The sequence below is a fragment of the Lactuca virosa genome, chromosome 4 (assembly GCF_052849685.1).
Source record: "Lactuca virosa cultivar CGN04683 chromosome 4, Lactuca_virosa_CGN04683_v6, whole genome shotgun sequence".
Lineage (NCBI taxonomy): Eukaryota > Viridiplantae > Streptophyta > Magnoliopsida > Asterales > Asteraceae > Lactuca > Lactuca virosa.
Genome location: NC_136429.1, coordinates 164,011,838 through 164,032,268, shown reverse-complemented (window position 1 = coordinate 164,032,268; position 20,431 = coordinate 164,011,838).

Below are 20,431 nucleotides of genomic sequence, written 5' to 3'. Positions count from 1 at the left end.
AAAATCAATAGTAATATCCTCCCACTTCCACACAGTGATATCCAACATCTGTGTCTTGCCATGAGGCCTCTAGTGCTCGGCCTTGACCTTCCTGCAGTTCAGACATCTCTCGACGTACCCGACTACATCCCGCTTCATGCAGGGCCACCAGTAATCAGGACGAAGATCTATGTACATCTTCGTCGCCCCAGGATGGATAGAAAAACTGGATTTGTGCGCCTCCTCCATCAAAACCTGGCGCACACCTCCATGATACGGAACCCACACTCTACGGTGGAGCGTCAACAACTCGCGACTATCATAGTCGAAGGAGGAAACCTGACCCACAATACGTTCGCTCTTCTGATGTTCCTCCTTCATAGCCTCCTACTGGGCCTCCCGGATCTTCTCCAAAAGCGGAGTCACCACCGTCATCCTCAAGCAAATGTATCTGATCGGGGCTGCCTTGCGGCTAAGAGCATCGGCCACAACGTTGGCCTTCCCTGGGTGGTAGAGGATCTCACAGTCGTAATCGTTCACCACATCTAGCCACCGAAGTTGCCTCATGTTCAGATTCGGCTGATCCATGAGGTACCTCAAACTCTTGTGGTCTGTGTAAATGGTTTTGGATTAGGTGTCTAACCCATAACTATAATTGGTATGTACTTGACCCGATACAAGCATGGTCCATTTGGGTTGTAACACTCTGGAACAATTTGATAGGATGGATATTTGAGAAAGAGGTTAATGTGCTTTATTAATATATTATAAGTATATTATATTAATTGAGAAATCATATTATTTAATTAGTATTGATCAAGAATTAATTTGGAATTAATTTAGTGATCAAAAGAGACTAATTAAATTAACGGGGACTGATTGTCTAAATCGGTGATATATATAGTTTGGGCTAATGATCCATATTGATTAGTAATGGACTAAGTTCATGTTAGACTCCATGAAGAGTTAGTCCAAAGGGTTTATCATATGGATTATTGGATTAAGGCCCAAGGAAGTGGATTAGGGTTTAACTTTTGGATTCTACACTATATAAATGTAACCCCTAAGCTGAAAATGGTACACTAGTGATTCCAAGAAGCTCTAGATGATTTTTGTGTCTCTAAGCCTCTCTCTCAAGTTCCTCCTCTTGTTCTTGGTTTGTTATAAGATATTTGAGGCATCACACTTGAGGTGTTAGGCTCTTGAAAGACCGATTCCCACAAGCTACAATTAAGAGGTATTCTTCTAACTTACTTTTATGTTTCAATTACCAATATTGTATGCTAGTTGTAGTTTTCAAGCTTTGGAAATTTTATTGTATGTATAACTAGAGAAAACTTAGATCCAAAAGCTATTAGGGTTGTATGTGCACCATAAGAGTGTTATAGTACTTAAAACCCAACAGTGGTATCAGAGCCATGGGTAGTTTTCTGTTATATTCATGCATAGCTAATTGTTCAAAGTTGAAGCAAAATGAAAAAACTGTTTCTGTCAGCATGAACTCAAAGAGTCCACTATTGGACTCGATGATTTGGATGATTTTGGTCATGACTTGACGAGTCAATAGCCTGGCTCGACGAGTTGGATCATCAGTTGGCAGGATTTTCGGGCTTTTTGCCCAGATTTGGATTTGGATCATTACCTTAAACTGTTTTGTATCATAAAATCTGTTTTTTCTGATATGGTAATGGTTATCCCATCCAATAACATGATTTTTGTCAAATTTTAAGATGATTACTTGATTTTATGAAAAACTAATTATTTCTAAAATTTGAATCATTTTGATATATGAACTTGAATTAGGTCAAATTAGTTAAAGATAAAATTATTTGATTATTTTATTAATTTAAAAGATTGATCTAAAGAATGAATGAAACCTCCATAAGTTATGGATATTAAAAGTCTCATTCATAAAACAAATTAACTCCTTAAGTTATGAATTCCAAGAGTCTTGAAAGGTTACAAATCTAGCCATCAAGTTTTTGAGTCCAAAGGTCTTGAAGAGTTTCATAACTTGTCCTCAAGTTATGGAACTTGGAAAGTCTCATTTATGTGACATAAAATTATAAATTATAAAACTAAAGGGTTTTTGAAAAGGTTTCAAAACTTGCCCTCAAGTTTTGGAATTTAAAATTTGATTAAAAAGATTTTAGTTGTGAAATATTAAATGCTAAACCTTTTGGCTTCATAACTTAAGTTTAGAATTAAAAGTTTTTAATTATGGTTTTGTTGATACTTAATTAAAAGAGTATTAATAAATCCATAATTATATGGTTTGAGTTTAATTAAATTAAAAGTCTAGTTTAATTAATAGATTAAACCACCTACTATTTTAAATGTTTAAAATACACCCTTATACTATATAAAATTAAAAGTTTAATATATTATATATGTATAAGTTAAAAGTCAGTCTTACCGTTAGTAGGCCTCATTCACGAAGTTGGTTTATAAGGGTGTTTAAGGAAGCGACCTATAATATGACCGCCATTGGGTATCCACTCTTTTCCACCTCACCCTTGACCAGTGGAGGGTCGTTAGCCAAACGGGTTTGACATGACATTTAAATCTTCATTAAAAGTATAATGAAATATAAAGTAACTAAATTTTTTATAAATTCCCAATCTTAGTTACTTTAGAAAAAATGTGAATTTGATGCTAACCCATGAAATTGCACTTTGCACCTTGCTAAGTCATTAGTGGAGCGTGTGTGGTTAACCGACACACTAATATGGGACTAATGAAGGATGACAATGGGTAGCTTGTAGTTTGTCATAGATCAATGGAGCGTGTGTAGTTAACCGACACATTGATTAGGTGATAAATGACTTCGAGAGTACCAAGCTAATTTGCATGGTTATTCACACCTTGTTTGTGATCCTCAGCATCCCGGTCACAAACTTGAAGGGCATAATCGAGATTAAACATGCCATTGAAAAATTTCAATGAATCTCAAGAGAATCTAGGAACTTCAATTCATTTAAAACTTAATACTCTTTTTCGTTTTTCATGTTGGAAATTGGTAAATCGTCATTTACCTACCTTCAAATATTTTACAATTGGATTACGGCATCCCTCTTTCGAATTGTAGAATATTGTGTTGGGTCCTAACCTTAATATTTCATTTTGGGTGTTATATTAAGGACTTAAATCAACTAACTTGAATTTCTCCCTGTAGATGTCTAGTTCTGACAACTGTGGTCTTCCCGAATCTTATGAAAAAAGCCTTCTTTACGAAGATGATGTCCCACGATTGGATCGTGGAAATGGATATCATGTTTCACTTCCTCCACATCCTCCAATAGTTCTCCTTAACCCATATGTTCGTCGACTTGAAAAGTTCAAGGTCACTCAAACCCTATTGGCTAGCAAACACCAAGATGGAAGGTATGTGTGTGCACATATCTTGGAGATGAAGTCACACATTGACAGGCTGGGGATGTTGGGTGTCGTTGTTTCAAGGAAGTTGACTGTTGACTTGGTTCTTAAATCACTTCCTAAGTCATATAGTGAGATCGTTAGAGATTACTATACGACAGACCGCGACGTGACCCTTATTGATCTTACCTATTTGCTAATTGTTGTTGAATCGGCAATGATTTGGCGCACTGGTAAAGAAAACTTGATTGGAAGATCTACTTCCCAAACTTCCATGGATATTGACAATGGAAACATTGGAAGTCCAGAAAAGATTTCTCTTCCCAATGGAAAGGGAAAGGATAAGTCTGAGATTGTCCCGTATAACATTCCAAAAGAATCTGTTTGCTTCTATTGCCAAGAAAAGGGGTATTGGTTGCAAAACTGCCCTATTTACCTGAAAGACCACAAGGATGGTAAAGTCAAAATGTTTGACTCCGCTTCAGGTAAGTCCACTATCTAACTCTATTAAGCTCCTATTTGTAGATTCTTATTACATGATGTGATGAGATTACATTTTGATGTTTTGTAGGATCGAAGAAAAGAAAGGAAGCTTAAAAGAAGAGTAAGTTGAGTCTGATCGCGAAGAGATGGATTTCGATCGCATGCTTCGATGATAAGATTTTTGAGCTGCTGCTAAGAAGTTATGATAGATTGCTTAGGAATATTTAGTAACATAGTTTTCATTTGTAATTGCATTGTAAGGATGAGTTTTCCGCACTTTTTATAAATAAATAAAATTTGATTTTATCTTGTTTTATATTTCATTGCAATGGCATTTGTGAAAATTGATGTTTGTATATTTATATTGTTAGCAATATTGGAAAATGGATTTGATTCTTTCGTTTGTGGTAGTGTCAAAATTTGCCAAATAAGGAAAGATTCCCATCACCCAAGTTTCAGTTGGATAGAAACTTGGAATCATGCGACTTGTATTGTGTGATGAATGAGAACCTTCATCTTTGGGAAATTAAGACTAATTCCTTGTTCACATATATATGTGAGTCAAGTGAAGGACTAGGGAATCGGGTACACTTTGTTGTGCACTGGTCAAGTCCACCACAAAGAACGATAAGATTATTCGTTATGATTTACTAAAAGTTTAGTAAAACATGGTTATACTTACAAGATTAAGTGTAATTCTGAATCATTGAAAAAAGTTTCAATGCGTGGCAAAATGAATAAGAAGAATCAAATTAGGCAGAAAGATAAAAGTTTCTCCAATCTGAAAGGAAGGGAGAGTACTTGAGTATCGTGTTTTATGATTATCTTAGTGATTATGAAACCATATCACAATTGATCCTCTAAGGAAATCTTAGTGCATTTGTATGGCTAAGAAGAGGAATCGTGAATTGTTGAAATGGTTAAATCAAAAGGTGAGTCATACTTTGTTCCAAAACCAAGTCTTAGAGTCATGCTCCAAGATTGTGACTTGAGTGACATGTCTTAAGTAGGTTTATAGCACATTTGAAATTGGTAAGTTGTGATGTCTTGGATAAGAGAAAGACCAACTAAGACCAATTGTGTGAAGTGTTTTTCTTGATAAGAACCGACACTAACTCTTGAATATTTATTTGTCAAGGAGTGTTTCTTGACAAAGAGAATCTTATATGTCAAGAGGTCAGTGGGAGTCTTAAAGATCTTGAAAAGTTTCAAGAACTAATCAAGAATATACTTGTTGTTAATCACTAGCACAAGACTTAAGGTTTGTAATCTATCGTGTTGACATATTCTTGTTTCTGTGTCCATTCCAGTTAAGTTGACTACGCATGTGAGTTCTATGAGTTCTCAATTGTTTGCATAACAACCTGGAAGCAATGGTAGGCCCTTGTGCTGCCAGGTGGCAAGAAATTAAGATTGAACAAGTTCAGTCCATATGAGTTTGGATTTGTCACTAACCTTGTCTTGTGATTATGGTTATGACAAATTCACATGGATAGGAACACATATACCATTAATCTAAGCGACAAAGGTTTCTCTCCGCTTCATGAAAATGATTGTGAAGAAACGCTTTCACGAAGTAGATTTTAAGGAGATAGCAATTATGATATTTGCATTCCCAAATTCGATTATGATTACGACATCCCTCTTCATAGTTCAAATTGTGAGAAATGGAAAAAGGTCTAAACATTTGAGACTTATTGCTGTAAGTTCTAAAACTGTTTAGACACACATGTGAGCTATCTAAGGAAATATGTATGAGTTTGAGAAGCCTAGATAAAGTCTTATCGAAGCTTGTCTAAGCTAGTGGGAGCATAAGTGTTATGCTAATAAGAATGTAATTATTATGCGCAGAATTATTACGTTGAGTGTTGGGAGTTAGCAATGTTAATTATAGAAAACAAAAGTTTCAATTCACAAAGTTGCAGAGTTTGAAAAGTTGTTTTGCTACAATTAAGGGAGAGGAACTCATACTTCATTTCAAATCTAAAAGCTTAGATTGAGATTTTAATCAATTTAGTCAATGATATATAAGAATACCATGTTGAAATGATTCAACATTGGAAATTCTATATATAGAAATATTATAGCAAGAGACTGGTCAAGTATCATGTCTTTATGTAAGACATTATGAATCGTATCCCATATGCTTCGGGTATAGGATCGAATACATTGTTGGATAAGGTGTCTAAGTCCATAACTTATTTGGTATATACTTGACCCGACCCGACATGGTCCATTTGGGTTGCACTTCACCCAAACTGTTTATGGATAATTTTATGAGAATTGTATACTTACGATTTATTAATATATTATAAGTTATAATATATTAATATAAAGTCATGTTATTTAATTAGTTTTAATCTTGAATTAATTATGAATTGATTTAGTGATTAAAAGGAAGACTAATTAAATCATGGGCTATTATATTTATATGGTGTGGGCTAATGCTCATTTGTTAATGGGCTAAGCTTATATGGAAGTCCATGGATGATCCATGGAGCATTTAACCCATGGATCCTTGGAAGAGGAAAAGACATGGGTTATTAGGGTTTCACCCTAACCATGCACACTATATAAACAAGCTTATGTTGCATGAAAAACCACCTAGTGTGTGTGTAATAGTGGTGGCCGAAATCTAAGAGTTAGTATACTCTCTCATACATTTTCCAAGTTTGTGGTGATTTGTGATTTCCATTTGAGGCATTCACATTATTGGTGCTTGGCTCTCAAACTCCAAGGAGTCAACAATCAACAGAAGGTATGTAATTCATCTAGTTCTTTTATGTTTAAAAGTACCCCATGCCATGCTAGATAGGTTATAAACCTTGGAAAATAATATTTTGCATGTACCTTAGACAAACATAGATCCAAGGTTTATTAGGGTTGCATGTACACTTAGGAAGTGTTAGAATGCTCAAAACCCAACAGTGGTGTCAGAGCCTAGGCTTGTTTGTTTGATACTTGATGCAAAATAGTGATAAAAAGTCGATTTTTTGCTGTCTAACTGATGAACTCGCCGAGTCCATGGGGGGACTCGCCGAGTTCATGTGTAAACTCATCCTACTCGCCGAGTTGGTTCGTGCACTCGGCGAGTAGGAGCCTCAGAATGCAGATTTTTGACTTTTGCTGCTGGAAATGGACTAGAAACATTACCCTAAACTGTTTTGGTGTTTTAAAACTTGTTTTAGTTGGTGTAATGGTTGTTCTAATCCATTTACAATAGCTTATATCAAAATTTCATGCTTTGTATGTGTTCATATAATTCTTGAAACTTTGATGATCATGTTCATGTTCTTATGAATTTAGAAGATGATAGGAATTATTTGCTGAATTGTTTAGGATTAATTCTTGATCATTTATGTGTTTTAATGGAGTCCATAATTTTTCCTCAAGTTATGGATATCCAAAGGTCACTTCTTTTAAACACACACTTAAAGCACATAAGTTACATGGAAATGAAGAGTCTTCATTTTTATGAACCTTTAATTCATAAGTTATGAAATGAAAAGTTTTGAATAGTTTAAAAACTTGTCCTCAAGTTTTGGAATTTGTAAATTTACACACACTTTAATAAACTTTAATTCCAACCCTTAGAGTTTTAATAGTTAAAATTCAACACTTATACTATTTATAACATTAATGGTTAATTATTATATATATGTATAAGATCAAGTCGTTTTACCGTTAGTAGGCCTCATTCACGAAGCCGGTCTATAAGGGGGGTATAAGGTTGTTGCCTATAAAATGGCAACTTAATGGGTGTCCATTCTCACCCACCGCTTCCTTGATCGGTGGAGGGTCGTTAGCCGAACGGGTAGGACAATGACTTTAAATTCTCATTAAAAGTATAATGAATATTATAAAGTAACTAAACCTTTTATTAATTCCCAATCTTAGTTACTTTAGGAAAAATGTGAACATGGTGCTAACCCATGAAATTCACACTTTGTACCTTACCAAGTCGTTGGTGGAGCGTGTGTGGTTAACCGGCACACTAACTTGGACTAGTAAGGATCACGAAGGGTGACTTAATGTTTGTCATAGATCAATGGAGCGTGTGTGGTTAACCGGCACATTGATTAGGTGATAATATTAAGGGTACCAAGTGAATTAGTATGGTTATTCACACCTTGTTTTGTGATCCTCGGCATCCTAGTCACAAAACTTGAGAGGGCACAATCGAGATTGAAACATGCCATTGAAAAGTTCAATGAATCTCAAAAGATCTAGGAGTTTCAAATCCAATTAAAACCTAATAAATTATTTCGTTTTTCATGGTGGATATTGGTGAATCGTCATTCGCCTACCTTCAAATATTTTATAGCTTGGATTACGACATCCCTCTTCCAAGTTATAAAATATTGTGTTGGATCCTAGCCTTAATATTTCGTATTGGGTGTTATATTAAGGACTTGAATCAACTAACTTGATTTTCTCCCATTGTAGATGTCTGGTTCAGACAACTATGATCTTCCCAAATCGCTTGAAACAAGCTTTCCTCTTGAAGATGATGTCCCTCAACATCATGCTTCACTCCCTCCACCTCCTCCATTTATTCTCCCTGACCCACAAGCCCGAAGACTTGAAAGGTTCAAGGTCACTCAAGCTCTACTAGAAATGAAACATAAAGATGGAAGACATGTGTGCACTCATGTCTTAGGAATGAAGTCACACATTGACAGGTTGAGAATGTTGGGTGTTGTTATTTCAAGGAAGTTCGCTGTTGACTGGGTTCTTCAGTCACTTCCTGAGTCGTATGGTGAGTTTATTAAAGACTACCATATGACAGATCCTGACATAACCCTAATAGATCTTTCTTATTTGCTTGTTGCTGCTGAATCAGCAATGATTTGGCGCAATGGTCAAGCAAATATTGATGGAAGGTCTAATTCTCAAACTTCCATGGACATGGACAATGGTAACATTGGAAGTCCAGAAAAGCTTTCTCTTCCCAATGAAAAGGGATCGGCCTTGGTCAACCCGGTTGACCAAAAGGTAAAGGGAAAGGCTAAGTCTGTGATTGTCTCATGTACCATTCCCAAAGAGTCTATATGTTTTTTATTGTCATGAGAAGGGACATTGGAAGCGAAGCTGCCCTGAATACCTGAAATGTTTGAAAGCAAGTAGAGACAAAATGTTTGACTCGGCTTCAGGTAAGTCCACTATCTAACTTTGTTAAAATTCCTAATTGTTGATTCTTATTACATGATGTGACTAGGTTGCATCTTGATGTTTAGCAGGATCGAGCAAAAGGAAGGTTAAAATAACAGTGTGCTGAATCTGATCACGAAGATGGATTTCTATCGCATGGTTCGAGGATCGGATTTTTGAGCTACTACTTAAAAGTTATGATAGATTGCTAGGAAATATGTAATATCATAGTTTTCATTTGAAGATGCATTGTAAGGAATATTTTTCCGCATTTTATAAAGAAATAAAAGTTTTGTTTAGTTTATTTTATATTATATCCCCTTACAACGGCATTTATGGAAAATTGATGTATGTATGTTTCTAGCAATAATGGAAATATGAGTTTGATTCTCTCATTTGTGGTAGTGTCTGAATTTACCAAATGAGGAAAGGTTCTCATCACCCAAGCTTCGGTTGGACAGAAACTTGGAATCATACAAGTTGTATTGTATGATGAATGGGAATTTTCATCTTTGTAAAATTAAGACTAATTCATTGATCACATGCAGATGTGAGTCAATTGAAGGACTAAGGAATTAGGTACACTGGGTGTGTGCTGGTCAAGGTCCACCACAAAGATCAATTCGTCATGATTTACTAAAGATTAGTAAATATGGTTATACTTATAAGGTTAAGTATAATTCTGTAACATTGGAAAAGTTTCAATGTATGGCAGAACGGATGAGAAGAATCAAATTTGGCAGAAAGATAAAAGTTTCTCAAATCTGAAAAGATGGGAGAGTACTTTAGTATCATGTTTTTATGATCATATTAATGATTATGAAACCATATCACAAATTCATACTCTAAGGACATCTTAGTGCATTGTTATGACTAAGATGAGGGGTCATGAATTGTTGGAATGGTTAAAATCAAGAAGATGGATCATACATGCTTTTATGATTAATGATTATGAATCCATATCACAAATTCATACTCTAAGGACATCTTAGTACATTGTTATGACTAAGATGAGGGGTCATGAATTGTTGGAATGGTTAAAATCAAGAAGATGGATCATACTTCGTTCCAAAACAACTCTTAGAGTCATAATCCAAGATTGTAACATTGAGTGACATAAAGTAAGGTTTAAAACACTTATCAAATGTAGTGTAAAATGTTTTCTACTCCTGTACATTTGAAATTGGTAAGTTGTGATGTCTTGGATAAGACAAAGACCAACTAAGACCAATTGTGTGAAGTGTTTATCTTGATAAGAATCCGCACTATCCCTTGAATATTTGTTTTGTCAAGGAATGGTTCTTGACTAGGGAAACTTATATGTCGAGAGGACAGTGGGAGTCTTAAAGATCCTGAAAGGATTTCAAGATTTAATCAAGAGTAAAACCTGAGTTTTATCACTAGCACACGACTTAAGGTTTGCAACCTATTAAGTTGACATAATTCTTGTTTCTGTGTCTGTTCCTATTAAGTTGACTATGCATATGAGTTTTGTTAGTTCTAAACTGTGTGCATAACAGCTTGGAAGCATTGGTGGGCCTTGTGCTACCAGATGACAAGAAATTAAGATTGAACAAGTTCAATCCATGTAAGGCTGAATTTATTACTAACCTTGTCTTGTGATTATGGTTTTGAGAAATTCACATGGATAGAAACTCATACACTATAAAATCTGAGTGTCATAAGGTTTCTCTCTGATTCATGAAAATGATGGTGAGGAAATGCTTTCACTAAGAAGATTTGACGTAGATAGCAATTGTGATGTTTGCATTCTCAAAGTCGTTAGTGGAGCGTGTGTGGTTAACCGGCACACTAACATGGACTTGTGAGAAATGGAAAAGGTCTAAACAATTAAGACTATGATTATGGCATCCCTTTTCATAGTTCTGGAAATTGTTTAGACACACATGTGAGCTATCTAAGAAAGGGTGTACGAATCTAAATTTCAGAAGTCCAGCTGATTTCTGGAAATATGTCAGAGCTAGTGGGAGCATAAGTGTTATGCTGATAATCATCATGTTAGTGGGAGCATGATTATTATGTTTAGTGTTGCAAGTTAGCAATGTTAATTATAGAAAACCAAAAGTTTCAATTCGTAAAGTTGTAGGGGTTGAAAAGTTGTTTTGCTATAATTAAGGGAGAGGAAATTATACTTCATTTCAATTCTAAAAGCTTAGATTGAGTTTTTAATCATCTTTAGTCAAGGATATATATATGTATTTTATGTTGGAATGGTTCAACTTAAAGAAATTCTATATATATTGCATTATCAAAATTCGATTATGATTACGACATCCCTCTTCATAGTTAAATTTTGAAAACATGGCAAATAAAAAATATTGTAGCAAAAGACTGGTCTAGTATCATGTCTTTATGTGAGACATCATGAATCGTGTTCCATATACTTCGGATATAGGATCGATTTCATGTGCTATAATATTCATCCTTATTGTAGCAAAAGACTGGTCTAGTATCATGTCTTTATGTGAGACATCATGAATCGTGTCCCATATGCTTCGGATATAGGATCGATTTCATGTGCTATAATATTTATCCTTTCTAAATTTTCCAAATGCTTAGGGCATTAAGAAGGGAAAAGTCTAGAATTGGATATGACTAAAGTGATTAAGCAATTGTCGAGGACAATCTAAGGTTCTCCAAAGATTGGTTGCTCGGGGACAGTTGGAAGTAGGATATAAATTGTTGGAAAGGACCATATTGACATATTCTGAAAAGAGGTAACTCTTGTTCGGAAGTGATAGTCAAAATGGGACTATGGAAATTTCTCCATAGGTGGAAGTTATTCAATCTGTGTAAGATTAGAAAACCTTAGTGCAAGAAGGATGTTCAAAGCAATGTACTTTGAATATGAGACTTCGTTTCCATAGAGTTGATCTCCTTTGGAATACTCTGTAATGACTGTTGACAAGTTTTGTGACTTTGTGCATAATCATTACAAGAGGAACATTGCATAAAAGTTTAAAATCTAACAGTTTTTTTGGTAAATGGTAGGAATTAGGAATTTTTACATTTACAATAAGGATTTGGGATTGTGAAATGAGCATCATTGGAATCATGTTCAAATGATCTATTTCACAAAGTAAAGATCATACACAAACATAGTGTGCATACTTGGAGTATGGCATAACTATTGTTTAGAAAAACAAAGTGTACATGCTAGGAGCATGGGACAACTGTTGTTTTTATTCAAGTATTAAGTTGATTATTTGAAACATTATACAATGAATAATGTGTAATCAATATGGTGATAAATAAAAGGTGGTTTTATTTATATTCAAAAGGGTTCTGAGACCATATTGGATTCGATTATTATTGTGTTTCACTTTGCATGTTTTGACTTCCAGAATAGCGAGGTTATTCTTTCCGAATGACTAAGTTATTTAAACACTCCACAGTTGTTCATATGTTGGAAGTAGGTATGAATTAAGACTGTCATGAATCGAGTTTGTAGATGGCTAAATGTGTTTAGTCATAGCAATGGTTGCTACAACATTTATGAGTGCTCATAAGTTATGAGTATTGGAATTACCCCACGCTCACTTGTATCACTTCATGGAATTTATCTCGAGTGATCGTGAGACGGTAATATCATATAAGTCTTCAAACCTAGAGATATGAGTTGTTGCCTATGAGTTGGTTGTGCATTGATTGCATGAAAACGCATCAGTAAGTTGATGTTATAAAACGTGCCTTTGTGTACAATTCAACAAGTAGTAGAACAAGCATATGAGTCGAAGTTTATCTGTTCCTTCTAGAAATAGAAGCGATATCTGGGCACCTCGATGATTTTGTTTTGACCCATGTACCGGGCCCAGTCAGAACCTAATTGATGTGTTCAATTTAGTTCTTTGTCAAACAAATCGGAAATCGGGAAACAAACTGCTGGACAATAAGTACGACGTTGTTCCATGTATTTGTCCGGCTGATATCATGAGAACAGAGGATTATATGATCACTTATCTAAAATGGCGCTTTATAGTTCAACAGAGTTTTCGAGAGTTACGATTGCTGGTTGGTTCCTGAAGTAACATACGCAAATACAGTTATTAGACTTATCCAAGTGGGAGACTGTTGGATAAGGTGTCTAAGTCCATAACTTATTTGGTATATACTTGACCCGACCCGGCATGGTCCATTTGGGTTGCACTTCACCCAAACTGTTTATGGATAATTTTATGAGAATTGTATACTTACGATTTATTAATATATTATAAGTTATAATATATTAATATAAAGTCATGTTATTTAATTAGTTTTAATCTTGAATTAATTATGAATTGATTTAGTGATTAAAAGGAAGACTAATTAAATCATGGGCTATTATATTTATATGGTGTGGGCTAATGCTCATTTGTTAATGGGCTAAGCTTATATGGAAGTCCATGGATGATCCATGGAGCTTTTAACCCATGGATCCTTGGAAGAGGAAAAGACATGGGTTATTAGGGTTTCACCCTAACCATGCACACTATATAAACAAGCTTATGTTGCATGAAAAACCACCTAGTGTGTGTGTAATAGTGGTGGCCGAAATCTAAGAATTAGTATACTCTCTCATACATTTTCCAAGTTTGTGGTGATTTGTGATTTCCATTTGAGGCATTCACATTATTGGTGCTTGGCTCTCAAACTCCAAGGAATCAACAATCAACAGAAGGTATGTAATTCATCTAGTTCTTTTATGTTTAAAAGTACCCCATGCCATGCTAGATAGGTTATAAACCTTGGAAAATAATATTTTGCATGTACCTTAGACAAACATAGATCCAAGGTTTATTAGGGTTGCATGTACACTTAGGAAGTGTTAGAATGCTCAAAACCCAACATACATATGCTATAATATTTATGTGTTCTGAATTTCCAAATGCCTAGGGCATTAAGAGGGAAAGAGGACAAGAATCAGATATGACTAAAATGGTTAAACAACCGTCAATGATGATCTAAGGTTCGCCAATGATTGGTCACTTATGGGCAGTTGGAAGTATAGTAATGAATGGACTGTATTGACATTGTTATGAATAGACAAGATTCTATTAATAATGAGTTGTCATATGGAAAATATGGAAATGTTTCCATAATGGGAGTTGAATATTAAGAATCTATGAGAAAGTTAGAAACTTTTATGCAAGAAGGATGTTCAAAGGAATGTACTTTGAATGTAAGACTTCATTTCCGGGGAGTTGTCTTGTAACAATCTCCAATGGAATACTTTGTAATATCGTTGGCAAAGTCTCTGTGACTTCTATACCTCGACATTACGAAAGGAATCATTGCATAATAGTTTCGTATCTGACACATTCTAATAGTGGCAAGAATTTGAGATTCTTACATTTGTGATAAAGATTTGGAGTTGTGAAATGAGTTTCATTGAAGAATGTATTCAATTGATCTATTTCACAAAGAAAGGACCATAGGTAAACATAGTGTGCATGTTTGGAGCATGGGATAACTATTGTTTTAATTTAAGTATAAAGTTGATAAATCAAAACATTATACAATGAATAATGTGTAATCAATATGATGATTAAATAAAAGGTGTTTTATTTATATTCAAAAGGTTGAGACCATATTGGATTCAATTATTCTTGTGTTTCAGTTTGCATGTTTTGACTTCCCGAATAATAAAATTATTCAAACTATCCACAGTTGATCATACTTTGGAAGTAGGTATTGAAGCTAGACTGTTATGAATGGGTATGTAGATTGTCTAAAGGTGTTTAGACATAGGACAAGTTTGTTGCAGTATTCATGAGTACTCCTGTAATAAGATTTGAGTATTGGACTAAACCCACGCTCATTTGAATCACTTCATGGATTATATCACGAGTGATCATGAGATGATAATATCTTATATTCTTGAAACGCAGAGATATGAGTTGCAGTTTGCAATTCGGTTGCACATTGATGATATGTATACGTACCAGTAACTCGGTGTTATAAAACGTATCATTGTGTGTGATTTGATGAGTAAATAGAGCAAACACATGAGTCGAAGTTTATCCATTTGTAACGCTCGTGTTTCTGGGCTAAGCATTAAAGATGATGTAATAGTCTAGGTCAACTATTGTAACGTGTTTTGAAGTAATAAGAATGAATTATGTGAATTTATGTGCCTTATATTTAATTATGATGATATAATAAATTAAGGATAAAAATAAGCGTCAAAAGTAAAATGTTAAATAAACCCGATATCTATGAAGAAAGTTGTAGTGGTCGTAACAAGGATTCTGGAGATATAAAGAACGCCGAAATCCGAGTTATAACGAAGAAGTTATGACCTGTCGAAGTTTCGCGACAGAACTGGCATGACGATGTGTGACGTAAAAAGTTAGTTTACGATAAAGTGCTTTTTAGCCTTAGCGATCTAAATGAAAGTCGTAGTATAAGTTAAACCGAGAGCGTGAATAAAAAGAATGTCCAAATCTGACTTCGTATGAGGAAGTTATGAATTTTCTAAGATTTGGCATAACAGTATGCAACCCGGAATTCGAATTATAGATAAAGCGATTTTTAGCCGACACAACCTAAACGAGAATCGAAGATCTCGTCGATAGTAGTTCAACGGTAAAACGACAGATGAAAACGGAAGTCGGATGAAGAAGTTATGAATTTTTAACGGACTTTTCCTGTCCTGGCCTGTTAAAAATATAACTTAAAAAAATAAATTCAAAATTAGCCGACGGAGTCTAAACGAAAGTTGTAGAGCACGGTCTTACCTATACGTGGATATAAAGAACGTCGAAAACGGAGTTCGTATGCGAAAGTTATGAATTTTTGAAGTTTGACAAATATAATTTGGGGGAGTACGCTCAGCGTACTCGTGTACATGGTCCGGAGTCGGCCACGTCCCCCTACTCCTTCGCATGGTGAACACGTATGTGTAGCTTGCATAAGTCTGAAGCTCGGAATCCGATCAGGCGTCACATTTCCCCTACGCCAGCATACGAGAGTACGCCCAACGAAGAGCTGAACAAAGTAGTACGCCCCGCGTACCAAAAAGTTACGCTCAGCGTAACGAGAGGCTTCGGCCACCTATAAAAGGGGTGCGAAGCTGCCCCGAAATATTTTACAAAATTTTCACTCTTACACCCTTATACTCTCTTTTAAGCTACACTAAACCCCCTGAAGTCTAGGGTACCATCCTAGCACCAGAAGAAAGCCCCAGAGAGCCCGAAGTCTCCGAGAAAAAGAGTTTTTCGAGTCGAAACTCTGCCCGCGTAAAACCCGGATTTTGAGCAAACCTCCCGGTTTCATAGAAAAAGATTGTTTTAAAGAACGAAGTGCTGTCCAAACACCATCTTATCAAGTGAGTGTATAGTCACTTTCATCTTACAGATAGATATGAAGTATTTTATATAAAATACTTGCTATGTGTATATATATTGTTTGTTTATTTGAGATGGATGTTGAATGAATGTTTTATACATGTTTAGAATGATTTAAACTGTATATGTATTTTTATCTACAAATATGTTGGGTATAACATGGGTAGATGAAATAGTTGATGTGTGATGATATAGAATGATGAGAGGCCTCGAAGTTGTCAATGGTCCAGTCATCTAGCGGAGTATAGGTGACGACCACGGACCTTTCTAGACAGTCCAGTGGAACGCTAGTAGGCTCTCAACATGTAGGTGTTTGTGAATGGTGTGTTCACCGGTGTATTCCATCCCCCTCATGGTTTCCTTATGGACATATATGGCTGAGGAATCCCCTTAGCAGTATTGTCCATCCCGATGATGATCCTTAGGCTAGGTCCCTTATGATAGGTGTTTAGGGACGTAAAGTGAGGATAACGGGAATGGGTAATCAGGGTTATTGTTGGTTGATGAAATTAATAAATTTATTGTTGGTTGATGAAATTAATAAATTTATTTATTGTGGGTTGAAAACCCTATGTGCTCACCATGCTCGCAAGCCTGACCCACTCAGCTTTCTGTATTACAGGTAGTGGAAAAAGGCATAGTTGGATGATGACGATGGATTTTCGATTATAGGCCAGTAGATGTAAATAATGGTTGTAGGGCCTATATCGTACTGTTTATGCTTTTGGTCTGTATCGATGTTGACATCCCGAGGTTTGTAATGAAATGAAAAATACATTTTCTTTAAGAAATGCTTTGATAAATATTTTTCATATTTTGTTTTGGGAAAAAAATTCCGCATCACTTTTATTTGAAAGATTACTCTGATTTTATCATAAAAGCATAAACGAAATTAGTATTTTCTGGCCGTGAAAATGGGGATGTCACAGTTGGTATCAGAGCATTAGTTTAAGCGAACTAGGAATTTGTAGGATTTCTAGACTTAAACTTAGAATGCTAAGTGATGATCGTGAGATGAGTGTCTACCATATTTTAGACACAAGCACTAGTTTATTTTAAGAAAGATGCCTAAAATGCTTTTATGTATTAAATGTTATATGTTTACCATATTATTATATATATTAAAGTTGTGGAAGAAAGGAATAGTAAAGTTGGCATACTTTGTCCAGCTTTGGCCCCTTGATTTACATATCCGGTCCCTGTACTTCTTTAATTAATTTATTCATGTCCTTTTGTTTGTGTTCCATTCAACTTCCCATTTTTTTGGCAGAATTGGTCCCTGTATTATTGTTGGAAGTTAGGAATACTAAATTTGGATGTTTTTTGACAACTTTGCTCATTATTCTTTACCCATTTTGACATTTTTGGTCCTTGCAATCAATATTTTTACACTTTTTTGGAACCTTTTAATATTTAAAGTTTGGCCACAAAACTTTAACGGTTTGACAACTTTGATCCCTTTTCTAAAAAGTTGCTAATTCCTACCCCTTTAATTCTTTAGCCATTTTCACACTTTTGGTCCTTGTAGTCAAAACTTTTACATTTTTTGTCCGGGGCAAAGCCCGGACTTTTCATCCTTGCACTTTCTATGTCTGTCATATTTATCAATTCGGAAACAACATTGAAAGCTTCTGGCCCCCGCGTAGCGGGGGTAACCTTTCTAGTATGTTATTATTTGTGCAGATCTATAGTCTGTTGCCGACCAGATCTGGAAACCTTATGTGTTCAGGATTCTAAACGTATGACTACGATATTAGAACTAGCATGTAAACATTTCGGAGTGATAAGGATAATTTAAATATCTATCATGAATATAGATCTAAATTCGCCTAATTTGGTGTATAGATCAAATGGCAAGAACCCGAAGTGGAGCTGGAAATGCGAAAATGAATCAGTGATTGAGCAGGTGCCGATAGTAGAAGCTGCACTAGAACCAATCACAATGGCTGGAGTACAAGCCATGATTCAGGCAATGATGGCTTAAGAAAGGGAAGAAATGAGACAACTATTGCTGAACAACAGGAGTGAACCTTCAATGCCTGTTGAACAACCTGAACTAAATGATGGACAGTCATAGGAAGGAAATTGCAGTTGTACTGTTAGTCAAGCAGAACCCACAGTGGCAGAAAGGAATAATCCGGAGAGGGAAATCAACAGAGATGAGCGTATGTATAAGAATTTCTTGGGCGCCAAACCGCCAAGTCTTTCCGAAAGCCCAAAACCTGTAGAGATTATGGATTGGATCTCCTAAATGGAGATGGTATTTGAAAACTGCAACTGTAGCGACAAACAGAAAACTGTTTTTGCGGTCAGATAACTTAAGACCGAAGTTTTAAGCTGGTGGAAGCTATTGGCAGACACGATGCCACATGGAGAAGCCCTGAAAATGCCTTGGGAAACGTTCTTGGAGCAGTTGAAGATGCAGTACTGCTCAGAGATAGATCTGATAGATCTAAACAATGAATTTCAGAACTTCAAGAAAGGGAAAATGAGCATTGATGACTATGCTATTGCGTTTACCAAAAAGATGAAGTTATTTCCATACTTAGTGCCAACTGAACTCTTAAAAATTGAGAGGTTCGCAAACGGACTGCCAGCCGACTTTGGCCCAACGGTTAAGATGGCAACTAGTCTGAAGACAGCAGTCCGAGCAGCCAAATATGGAGACCCAGTTAAAGGAAAGGGGTCAGGAGAGGGCAAAGGTTGGTGAGAAAAGGAAGTTCGATGGATCTTCGAGATCCAACAAGAAAAGTAAATTCTCGAAGTTTGGTTCGAGAGGAAGAGGAGGCGAAGCAAAATGGTGTGACAAGTGTAAGAAGAAACATGTTGGGAAATGTGGCGAGGAGGTCACTTATTTTAAATGTGGAAAGTCTGGGCATTATGCCAATGAATGCACCTTCAATAAGAAAGTTTGTTATGGGTGCAACGAAGAGGGGCACATATTGAGGGACTGCCCGAAGAAGAAAGAGTCAGCAAGGCCCAATCTCCCACCAAAGCCGAAGGCGAGAGCTTTCCAAATGACACTGGAAGCCGCAAAGGATGCAGCGGATGTCACTTCAGGTACCTTTCTTGTAAATGGATTGCCTCCCAATTTATTGTTTGATTCCGGAGCAAATTACTCCTTTATATCACATAAATTTGGTGAAAGAGTAGCATTGCCTATAAAAAAACTTGATGATGCCATAATTGTAGAAGTTTCTAGTGGCAAATTCATAACTGTTAGCAATTGCATTAAGAATATCATCATCGACTTGAACGGAAACGAATTCCACGAGGACCTGTTACCCATTGAGTTGAATGGTTTCGACATCGTACTAGGGATGGATTGGCTTAGCGCCAATGATACCGAGATACTGTGCAAGAAAAAGATAGTGAAGGTAAACCCGCCTGGAAAAGAGTCATTTATGGTGTACGGAGACAAGCGTAGAGTAAATTCTGGAATCATTTCCCTAATGAAAGCGAGAAAATGTTTATCTAAAGGATGCACCTCATACTTGGCATTCGTGATCGATGCTAAGAAGGAGAAAAAAGATATGTAAAGTATACCAGTGGTGTGTGACTATCCAGAAGTCTTTCCCGAAAATCTTCCTGGATTGCCCCCTGATAGACAAGTAGAGTTTCGAATAGGCTTGTTACCAGGAACAACACCGATAGCAAAAACACCATACCGATTAGCACCGACGGAGATGAAGGAGCTCATGATGCAACTTCAGGAGTTGTTGGACAACGGTTTCATTAGACCTAGTTCCTCACCCTGGGGAGGTCCGGTGTTATTCGTAAAGAAGAAAGATGGAAGCATGAGAATGTGCATAGACTACAAAGAGCTGAATAAGGAAACAATAAAGAACAAGTACCCATTGCCAAGGATTGATGACCTGTTCAATCAGCTGCAAGGTTCGAGATATTTCTCGAAGATCGATCTTAGGTCAGGATATCATCAGCTAAAGGTGAGAGAGCACGATATTGGGAAGACTGCATTCAGAACAAGATACGGACACTATGAGTTCTTGGTTATGTCGTTTGGACTAACCAATGCTCCAGCAACATTCATGGATTTGATGAACAGGGTTTGTAAACCATTCCTCGATAATCCGTGA